The sequence below is a fragment of the Pseudophryne corroboree genome, unplaced genomic scaffold (assembly GCF_028390025.1).
Source record: "Pseudophryne corroboree isolate aPseCor3 unplaced genomic scaffold, aPseCor3.hap2 scaffold_1007, whole genome shotgun sequence".
In the NCBI taxonomy this organism is placed as follows: Eukaryota; Metazoa; Chordata; class Amphibia; order Anura; family Myobatrachidae; genus Pseudophryne; species Pseudophryne corroboree.
In genome coordinates, this window is record NW_026967634.1 from 25,476 (window position 1) to 35,260 (window position 9,785).

The 9,785-nt window shown below is 34.9% G+C and overlaps 3 non-coding genes across 3 annotated transcripts; all 3 read left to right on the plus strand.

Moving 5' to 3' along the window:
- The first annotated feature begins 1,320 nt into the window (after positions 1-1,320).
- Positions 1,321-1,394, plus strand: TRNAS-ACU (transfer RNA serine (anticodon ACU)). The gene has a single exon. It is a non-coding gene; the product is annotated as a tRNA-Ser (tRNA).
- Positions 1,395-2,491: 1,097 nt separating this feature from the next.
- On the plus strand, positions 2,492-2,565 carry TRNAS-ACU (transfer RNA serine (anticodon ACU)). Its single transcript has one exon. It is a non-coding gene; the product is annotated as a tRNA-Ser (tRNA).
- Positions 2,566-8,326: 5,761 nt separating this feature from the next.
- Positions 8,327-8,400, plus strand: TRNAS-ACU (transfer RNA serine (anticodon ACU)). The gene has a single exon. It is a non-coding gene; the product is annotated as a tRNA-Ser (tRNA).
- The last annotated feature ends 1,385 nt before the right edge of the window (positions 8,401-9,785 follow it).

Genomic DNA, 9,785 nt, shown 5'->3' on the forward strand with positions numbered 1-9,785 from the left:
CACTCACTCATCATGGGAAAGTACCAATGTGTTTCTTCGTTGGTTGATGGAAGAAACATCTTACAAAAACTCTCCAGATTATTGACTTTTTAAAGTTTTTCTAGGAAACGTTTTAGATGAATGCTTATTAGCCTTTGTCAGTATGGACTTTTGCAAAGTGTCTCTGTGGCGCAATCAGTTAGTGTGCATGGCTATTAACCAAAAGGTTGGTGGTTCAATCCCACCCAGGGACATATTTGACCTTGTTATCAGATTTTGGTGATCTTTAAGTAGACAAGTCAAAATTTCAAACCCCCTGTTCTGGTGTAGGGTACGTGGCCTTCTCTGATGGAGTTAGATTTGATTCAGTGATTTTAGAAAAACAGCTAGGAAGCACAATTTAGCAGTGGGTTGCAGAGAAAAAGAAATATGCTGGCAAAAAAAATCCAATTGAGTGATTAAACAGCTCTTAATTTTCTGGCTTTATTTTTATGCTAACAAATTTGTTCTCTGAAAAGTGTCCACAAAGCCAAGTCTCTGATTAACACCTTTGTAAGGATGGTTTTTAACCTATTACTAAATTAAACTTGCTTCATTGGAAAGGCAGCAAGATGCATCCTCATTTCAATGTCTACTGAAATAATACAGGTTGACACCAGGAAACATTAACGCCACTGCATCCTTGCTGCTTTCTCATGTGGAAGTCTGTTTAATGTGAAAACAAGGTGATATCTAATTAGCACACAGGTAAGGAATTAAGAAAATCTTTATTTAAGGGTGAAGATGTTTCTCACAAAATCGTTGCCCCAATGCATCATTGAAATTCAAGCTGGAAAGATGATTTTAATATATCACTTGTACATTTTGTATTGCTCTTCTGGTGACAATGTAGTTTGTTTTTGTCAATTACCCTTTTAATAATAGGGTAAAGAAAATTAAGTGGATTTTTTAAAGAAAACTATAATGTCAATACACTATTAAAACAAATTAAAATGGTAAAAGTTATTGTACTTTAAGTAAAAATAAAAGAGCTAAAATATCAATCCCAGTTTTGGATTACTTTAATTAAAAAAAAATGCATATAGCAGAGGATAGTTTTAATCTGCCTACCTCTGGGTTATGGGCCCAGCATGCTTCCATTGCAGTACTCTGCTGCACATGTAAGTGCAAGAGATCCTGAAGCACTCACTCATCATGGGAAAGTACCAATGTGTTTCTTCGTTGGTTGATCTAAGAAACATCTTACAAAAACTCTCCAGATTATTGACTTTTTAAAGTTTTTCTAGGAAACGTTCTAGATGAATGCTTATTAGCCTTTGTCAGTATCCACTTTTGCAAAGTGTCTCTGTGGTGCAATCAGTTAGTGTGTTTGGCTACTAACCAAAAGGTTGGTGGTTCAATCCCACCCAGGGACATAATTGACCTTGTGATCAGGTTTTGGTGATCTTTAAGTAGACAAGTCAAAATTTCAAACCCCCTTTTATGTTGTAGGGTACCTGGCCTTCTCTGATGTAATCAGAGTTAGATTTGATTCAGTGATTTTATAAAAAACAGCTAGGAAGCACAATTTAGCAGTGGGTTGCAGAGAAAAAGAAATATGCTGGCAAAAAAAATCCAATTGAGTGATTAAACAGCTCTTAATTTTCTGGCTTTATTTTTATGCTAACAAATTTGTTCTCTGAAAAGTGTCCACAAAGCCAAGTCTCTGATTAACACCTTTGTATGGATGGTTTTTAACCTATTACTAAATTAAACTTGCTTCATTGGAAAGGCAGCAAGATGCATCCTCATTTCAATGTCTACTGAAATAATACAGGTTGACACCAGGAAACATTAACGCCACTGCATCCTTGCTGCTTTCTCATGTGGAAGTCTGTTTAATGTGAAAACAAGGTGATATCTAATTAGCACACAGGTAAGGAATTAAGAAAATCTTTATTTAAGGGTGAAAATGTTTCTCACAAAATCGTTGCCCCAATGCATCATTGAAATTCAAGCTGGAAAGATGATTTTAATATATCACTTGTACATTTTGTATTGCTCTTCTGGTGACAATGTAGTTTGTTTTTGTCAATTACCATTTTAATAATAGGGTAAAGAAAATTAAGTGGATTTTTGAAAGAAAACTATACTGTCAATATACTATTAAAACAAATTAAAATGGTAAAAGTTATTGTACTTTAAGTAAAAATAAAAGAGCAAAAATATCAATCCCAGTTTTGATTACTTAAATTAACAAAAAAAAATGCATATAGCAAAGGATAGTTTCAATCTGCCTACCTCTGGGTTATGGGCCCAGCATGCTTCCATTGCAGTACTCTGCTGCACATGTAAGTGCAAGAGATCCTGAAGCACTCACTCATCATGGGAAATAACCAATGTGTTTCTTGGTTGGTTGATGGAAGAAACATCTTACAAAAACTCTCCAGATTATTGACTTTTTAAAGTTTTTCTAGGAAACGTTCTAGATGTATGCTTATTAGCCTTTGTCAGGATGTACTTTTTACAAAGTGTCTCTGTGGCGCAATCGGTTAGTGTGTTAGGCTACTAACCAAAAGGTTGGTGGTTCAATCCCACCCAGGGACGTAATTGACATTGTTATCAGATTTTGGTGATCTTTAAGTAGACAAGTCAAAATTTCAAACCCCCTGTTATGGTGTAGGGTACCTGGCCTTCTCTGATGTAATCAGAGTTAGATTTGATTCAGTGATTTTATAAAAACAGATAGGAAGCACAATTTAGCAGTGGGTTGCAGAGAAAAAGAAATATGCTGGCAAAAAAAATCCAATTGAGTGATTAAACAGCTCTTCATTTTCTGGCTTTATTTTTATGCTAACAAATTTGTTCTCTGAAAAGTGTCCACAAAGCCAAGTCTCTGATTAACACCTTTGTAGGGATCGTTTTTCACCTATTACTAAATTAAACTTGCTTCATTGGAAAGGCAGCAAGATGCATCCTCATTTCAATGTCTACTGAAATAATACAGGTTGACACCAGGAAACATTAACGCCACTGCATCCTTGCTGCTTTCTCATGTGGAAGTCTGTTTAATGTGAAAACAAGGTGATATCTAATTAGCACACAGGTAAGGAATTAAGAAAATCTTTATTTAAGGGTGAAGATGTTTCTCACAAAATCGTTGCCCCAATGCATCATTGAAATTCAAGCTGGAAAGATGATTTTAATATATCACTTGTACATTTTGTATTGCTCTTCTGGTGACAATGTAGTTTGTTTTTGTCAATTACCCTTTTAATAATAGGGTAAAGAAAATTAAGTGGATTTTTTAAAGAAAACTATACTGTCAATATACTATTCAAACAAATTAAAATGGTAAAAGTTATTGTACTTCAAGTAAAAATAAAAGCAAAAATATCAATCCCAGTTTTGATTACTTAAATTAACAAAAAAAATGCATATAGCAAAGGATAGTTTCAATCTGCCTACCTCTGGGTTATGGGCCCAGCATGCTTCCATTGCAGTACTCTGCTGCACATGTAAGTGCAAGAGATCCTGAAGCACTCACTCATCATGGGAAAGTACCAATGTGTTTCTTCATTGGTTGATGGAAGAAACATCTTACAAAAACTCTCCAGATTATTGACTCTTTAAAGATTTTCTAGGATACGTTCTAGATGTATGCTTATTAGACTTTGTCAGTATGTACTTTTTGCAAAGTGTCTCTGTGGCGCAATCGGTTAGTATGTCCGGCTACTATCAAAAAGGTTGGTGGTTCAATCCCAACCAGGGACATAATTGACCTTGTTATCAGATTTTGGTGATCTTTAAGTAGACAAGTCAAAATTTCAAACCCCCTGTTATGGTGTAGGGTACCTGGCCTTCTCTGATGTAATCAGAGTTAGATTTGATTCAGTGATTTTAGAAAAACAGCTAGGAAGCACAATTTAGCAGTGGGTTGCAGAGAAAAAGAAATATGCTGGCAAAAAAAATCCAATTGAGTGATTAAACAGCTCTTAATTTTCTGGCTTTATTTTTATGCTAACAAATTTGTTCTCTGAAAAGTGTCCACAAAGCCAAGTCTCTGATGAACACCTTTGTAAGGATGGTTTTTAACCTATTACTAAATTAAACTTGCTTCATTGGAAAGGCAGCAAGATGCATCCTCATTTCAATGTCTACTGAAATAATACAGGTTGACACCAGGAAACATTAACGCCACTGCATCCTTGCTGCTTTCTCATGTGGAAGTCTGTTTAATGTGAAAACAAGGTGATATCTAATTAGCACACAGGTAAGGAATTAAGAAAATCTTTATTTAAGGGTGAAAATGTTTCTCACAAAATCGTTGCCCCAATGCATCATTGAAATTCAAGCTGGAAAGATGATTTTAATATATCACTTGTACATTTTGTATTGCTCTTCTGGTGACAATGTAGTTTGTTTTTGTCAATTACCATTTTAATAATAGGGTAAAAAAAATTAAGTGGATTTTTGAAAGAAAACAATACTGTCAATATACTATTAAAACAAATTAAAATGGTAAAAGTTATTGTACTGTAAGTAAAAATAAAAGAGCCAACATATCAATCCCAGTTTTGGATTACTTTAATTAACAAAAAAAAATGCATATAGCAGAGGATAGTTTCAATCTGCCTACCGTTGGGTTATGGGCCCAGCATGCTTCCATTGCTGTACTCTGCTGCACATGTAAGTGCAAGAGATCCTGAAGCACTCACTCATCATGGGAAAGTACCAATGTGTTTCTTCGTTGGTTGATGGAAGAAACATCTTACAAAAACTCTCCAGATTATTGACTTTTTAAAGTTTTTCTAGGAAACGTTTTAGATGAATGCTTATTAGCCTTTGTCAGTATGGACTTTTGCAAAGTGTCTCTGTGGCGCAATCAGTTAGTGTGCATGGCTATTAACCAAAAGGTTGGTGGTTCAATCCCACCCAGGGACGTATTTGACCTTGTTATCAGATTTTGGTGATCTTTAAGTAGACAAGTCAAAATTTCAAACCCCCTGTTCTGGTGTAGGGTACGTGGCCTTCTCTGATGGAGTTAGATTTGATTCAGTGATTTTAGAAAAACAGCTAGGAAGCACAATTTAGCAGTGGGTTGCAGAGAAAAAGAAATATGCTGGCAAAAAAAATCCAATTGAGTGATTAAACAGCTCTTAATTTTCTGGCTTTATTTTTATGCTAACAAATTTGTTCTCTGAAAAGTGTCCACAAAGCCAAGTCTCTGATTAACACCTTTGTAAGGATGGTTTTTAACCTATTACTAAATTAAACTTGCTTCATTGGAAAGGCAGCAAGATGCATCCTCATTTCAATGTCTACTGAAATAATACAGGTTGACACCAGGAAACATTAACGCCACTGCATCCTTGCTGCTTTCTCATGTGGAAGTCTGTTTAATGTGAAAACAAGGTGATATCTAATTAGCACACAGGTAAGGAATTAAGAAAATCTTTATTTAAGGGTGAAAATGTTTCTCACAAAATCGTTGCCCCAATGCATCATTGAAATTCAAGCAGGAAAGATGATTTTAATATATCACTTGTACATTTTGTATTGCTCTTCTGGTGACAATGTAGTTTGTTTTTGTCAATTACCATTTTAATAATAGGGTAAAAAAAATTAAGTGGATTTTTGAAAGAAAACAATACTGTCAATATACTATTAAAACAAATTAAAATGGTAAAAGTTATTGTACTGTAAGTAAAAATAAAAGAGCTAAAATATCAATCCCAGTTTTGGATTACTTTAATTAAAAAAAAATACATATAGCAGAGGATAGTTTTAATCTGCCTACCTCTGGGTTATGGGCCCAGCATGCTTCCATTGCAGTACTCTGCTGCACATGTAAGTGCAAGCGATCCTGAAGCACTCACTCATCATGGGAAAGTACCAATGTGTTTCTTCGTTGGTTGATCTAAGAAACATCTTACAAAAACTCTCCAGATTATTGACTTTTTAAAGTTTTTCTAGGAAACGTTCTAGATGAATGCTTATTAGCCTTTGTCAGTATCCACTTTTGCAAAGTGTCTCTGTGGTGCAATCAGTTAGTGTGTTTGGCTACTAACCAAAAGGTTGGTGGTTCAATCCCACCCAGGGATGTAAGTGACCTTGTGGTCAGGTTTTGGTGATCTTTAAGTGGACAAGTCAAAATTTCAAACCCCCTCTTATGATGTAGGGTACCTGGCCTTCTCTGATGTAATCAGAGTTAGATTTGATTAAGTGATTTTATAAAAAACAGCTAGGAAGCACAATTTAGCAGTGGGTTGCAAAGAAAAAAAATATGCTGGCAGAAAAATCCAATTGAGTGATTAAACAGCTCTTCATTTTCTGGCTTTATTTTTATGCTAACAAATGTGTTCTCTGAAAAGTGTCCACAAAGCCAAGTCTCTGATGAACACCTTTGTAAGGATGGTTTTTCACCTATTACTAAATTAAACTTGCTTCATTGGAAAGGCAGCAAGATGCATCCTCATTTCAATGTCTACTGAAATAATACAGGTTGACACCAGGAAACATTAACGCCAATGCATCCTTGCTGCTTTCTCATGTGGAAGTCTGTTTAATGTGAAAACAAGGTGATATCTAATTAGCACACAGGTAAGGAATTAAGAAAATCTTTATTTAAGGGTGAAGATGTTTCTCACAAAATCGTTGCCCCAATGCATCATTGAAATTCAAGCTGGAAAGATGATTTTAATATATCACTTGTACATTTTGTATTGCTCTTCTGGTGACAATGTAGTTTGTTTTTGTCAATTACCCTTTTAATAATAGGGTAAAGAAAATTAAGTGGATTTTTTAAAGAAAACTATAATGTCAATACACTATTAAAACAAATTAAAATGGTAAAAGTTATTGTACTTTAAGTAAAAATAAAAGAGCTAAAATATCAATCCCAGTTTTGGATTACTTTAATTAAAAAAAAATGCATATAGCAGAGGATAGTTTTAATCTGCCTACCTCTGGGTTATGGGCCCAGCATGCTTCCATTGCAGTACTCTGCTGCACATGTAAGTGCAAGAGATCCTGAAGCACTCACTCATCATGGGAAAGTACCAATGTGTTTCTTCGTTGGTTGATCTAAGAAACATCTTACAAAAACTCTCCAGATTATTGACTTTTTAAAGTTTTTCTAGGAAACGTTCTAGATGAATGCTTATTAGCCTTTGTCAGTATCCACTTTTGCAAAGTGTCTCTTTGGTGCAATCAGTTAGTGTGTTTGGCTACTAACCAAAAGGTTGGTGGTTCAATCCCACCCAGGGACATAATTGACCTTGTGATCAGGTTTTGGTGATCTTTAAGTAGACAAGTCAAAATTTCAAACCCCCTTTTATGTTGTAGGGTACCTGGCCTTCTCTGATGTAATCAGAGTTAGATTTGATTCAGTGATTTTATAAAAAACAGCTAGGAAGCACAATTTAGCAGTGGGTTGCAGAGAAAAAGAAATATGCTGGCAAAAAAAATCCAATTGAGTGATTAAACAGCTCTTAATTTTCTGGCTTTATTTTTACGCTAACAAATTTGTTCTCTGAAAAGTGTCCACAAAGCCAAGTCTCTGATTAACACCTTTGTATGGATGGTTTTTAACCTATTACTAAATTAAACTTGCTTCATTGGAAAGGCAGCAAGATGCATCCTCATTTCAATGTCTACTGAAATAATACAGGTTGACACCAGGAAACATTAACGCCACTGCATCCTTGCTGCTTTCTCATGTGGAAGTCTGTTTAATGTGAAAACAAGGTGATATCTAATTAGCACACAGGTAAGGAATTAAGAAAATCTTTATTTAAGGGTGAAAATGTTTCTCACAAAATCGTTGCCCCAATGCATCATTGAAATTCAAGCTGGAAAGATGATTTTAATATATCACTTGTACATTTTGTATTGCTCTTCTGGTGACAATGTAGTTTGTTTTTGTCAATTACCATTTTAATAATAGGGTAAAGAAAATTAAGTGGATTTTTGAAAGAAAACTATACTGTCAATATACTATTAAAACAAATTAAAATGGTAAAAGTTATTGTACTTTAAGTAAAAATAAAAGAGCAAAAATATCAATCCCAGTTTTGATTACTTAAATTAACAAAAAAAAATGCATATAGCAAAGGATAGTTTCAATCTGCCTACCTCTGGGTTATGGGCCCAGCATGCTTCCATTGCAGTACTCTGCTGCACATGTAAGTGCAAGAGATCCTGAAGCACTCACTCATCATGGGAAAGTACCAATGTGTTTCTTGGTTGGTTGATGGGAGAAACATCTTACAAAAACTCTCCAGATTATTGACTTTTTAAAGTTTTTCTAGGAAACGTTCTAGATGTATGCTTATTAGCCTTTGTCAGGATGTACTTTTTACAAAGTGTCTCTGTGGCGCAATCGGTTAGTGTGTCTGGCTACTAACCAAAAGGTTGGTGGTTCAATCCCACCCAGGGACGTAATTGACATTGTTATCAGATTTTGGTGATCTTTAAGTAGACAAGTCAAAATTTCAAACCCCCTGTTATGGTGTAGGGTACCTGGCCTTCTCTGATGTAATCAGAGTTAGATTTGATTCAGTGATTTTATAAAAACAGATAGGAAGCACAATTTAGCAGTGGGTTGCAGAGAAAAAGAAATATGCTGGCAAAAAAAATCCAATTGAGTGATTAAACAGCTCTTCATTTTCTGGCTTTATTTTTATGCTAACAAATTTGTTCTCTGAAAAGTGTCCACAAAGCCAAGTCTCTGATTAACACCTTTGTAGGGATCGTTTTTCACCTATTACTAAATTAAACTTGCTTCATTGGAAAGGCAGCAAGATGCATCCTCATTTCAATTTCTACTGAAATAATACAGGTTGACACCAGGAAACATTAACGCCACTGCATCCTTGCTGCTTTCTCATGTGGAAGTCTGTTTAATGTGAAAACAAGGTGATATCTAATTAGCACACAGGTAAGGAATTAAGAAAATCTTTATTTAAGGGTGAAGATGTTTCTCACAAAATCGTTGCCCCAATGCATCATTGAAATTCAAGCTGGAAAGATGATTTTAATATATCACTTGTACATTTTGTATTGCTCTTCTGGTGACAATGTAGTTTGTTTTTGTCAATTACCCTTTTAATAATAGGGTAAAGAAAATTAAGTGGATTTTTTAAAGAAAACTATACTGTCAATATACTATTCAAACAAATTAAAATGGTAAAAGTTATTGTACTTCAAGTAAAAATAAAAGCAAAAATATCAATCCCAGTTTTGATTACATAAATTAACAAAAAAAATGCATATAGCAAAGGATAGTTTCAATCTGCCTACCTCTGGGTTATGGGCCCAGCATGCTTCCATTGCAGTACTCTGCTGCACATGTAAGTGCAAGAGATCCTGAAGCACTCACTCATCATGGGAAAGTACCAATGTGTTTCTTCATTGGTTGATGGAAGAAACATCTTACAAAAACTCTCCAGATTATTGACTCTTTAAAGATTTTCTAGGATACGTTCTAGATGTATGCTTATTAGACTTTGTCAGTATGTACTTTTTGCAAAGTGTCTCTGTGGCGCAATCGGTTAGTATGTCCGGCTACTATCAAAAAGGTTGGTGGTTCAATCCCAACCAGGGACATAATTGACCTTGTTATCAGATTTTGGTGATCTTTAAGTAGACAAGTCAAAATTTCAAACCCCCTGTTATGGTGTAGGGTACCTGGCCTTCTCTGATGTAATCAGAGTTAGATTTGATTCAGTGATTTTAGAAAAACAGCTAGGAAGCACAATTTAGCAGTGGGTTGCAGAGAAAAAGAAATATGCTGGCAAAAAAATCCAATTGAGTGATTAAACAGC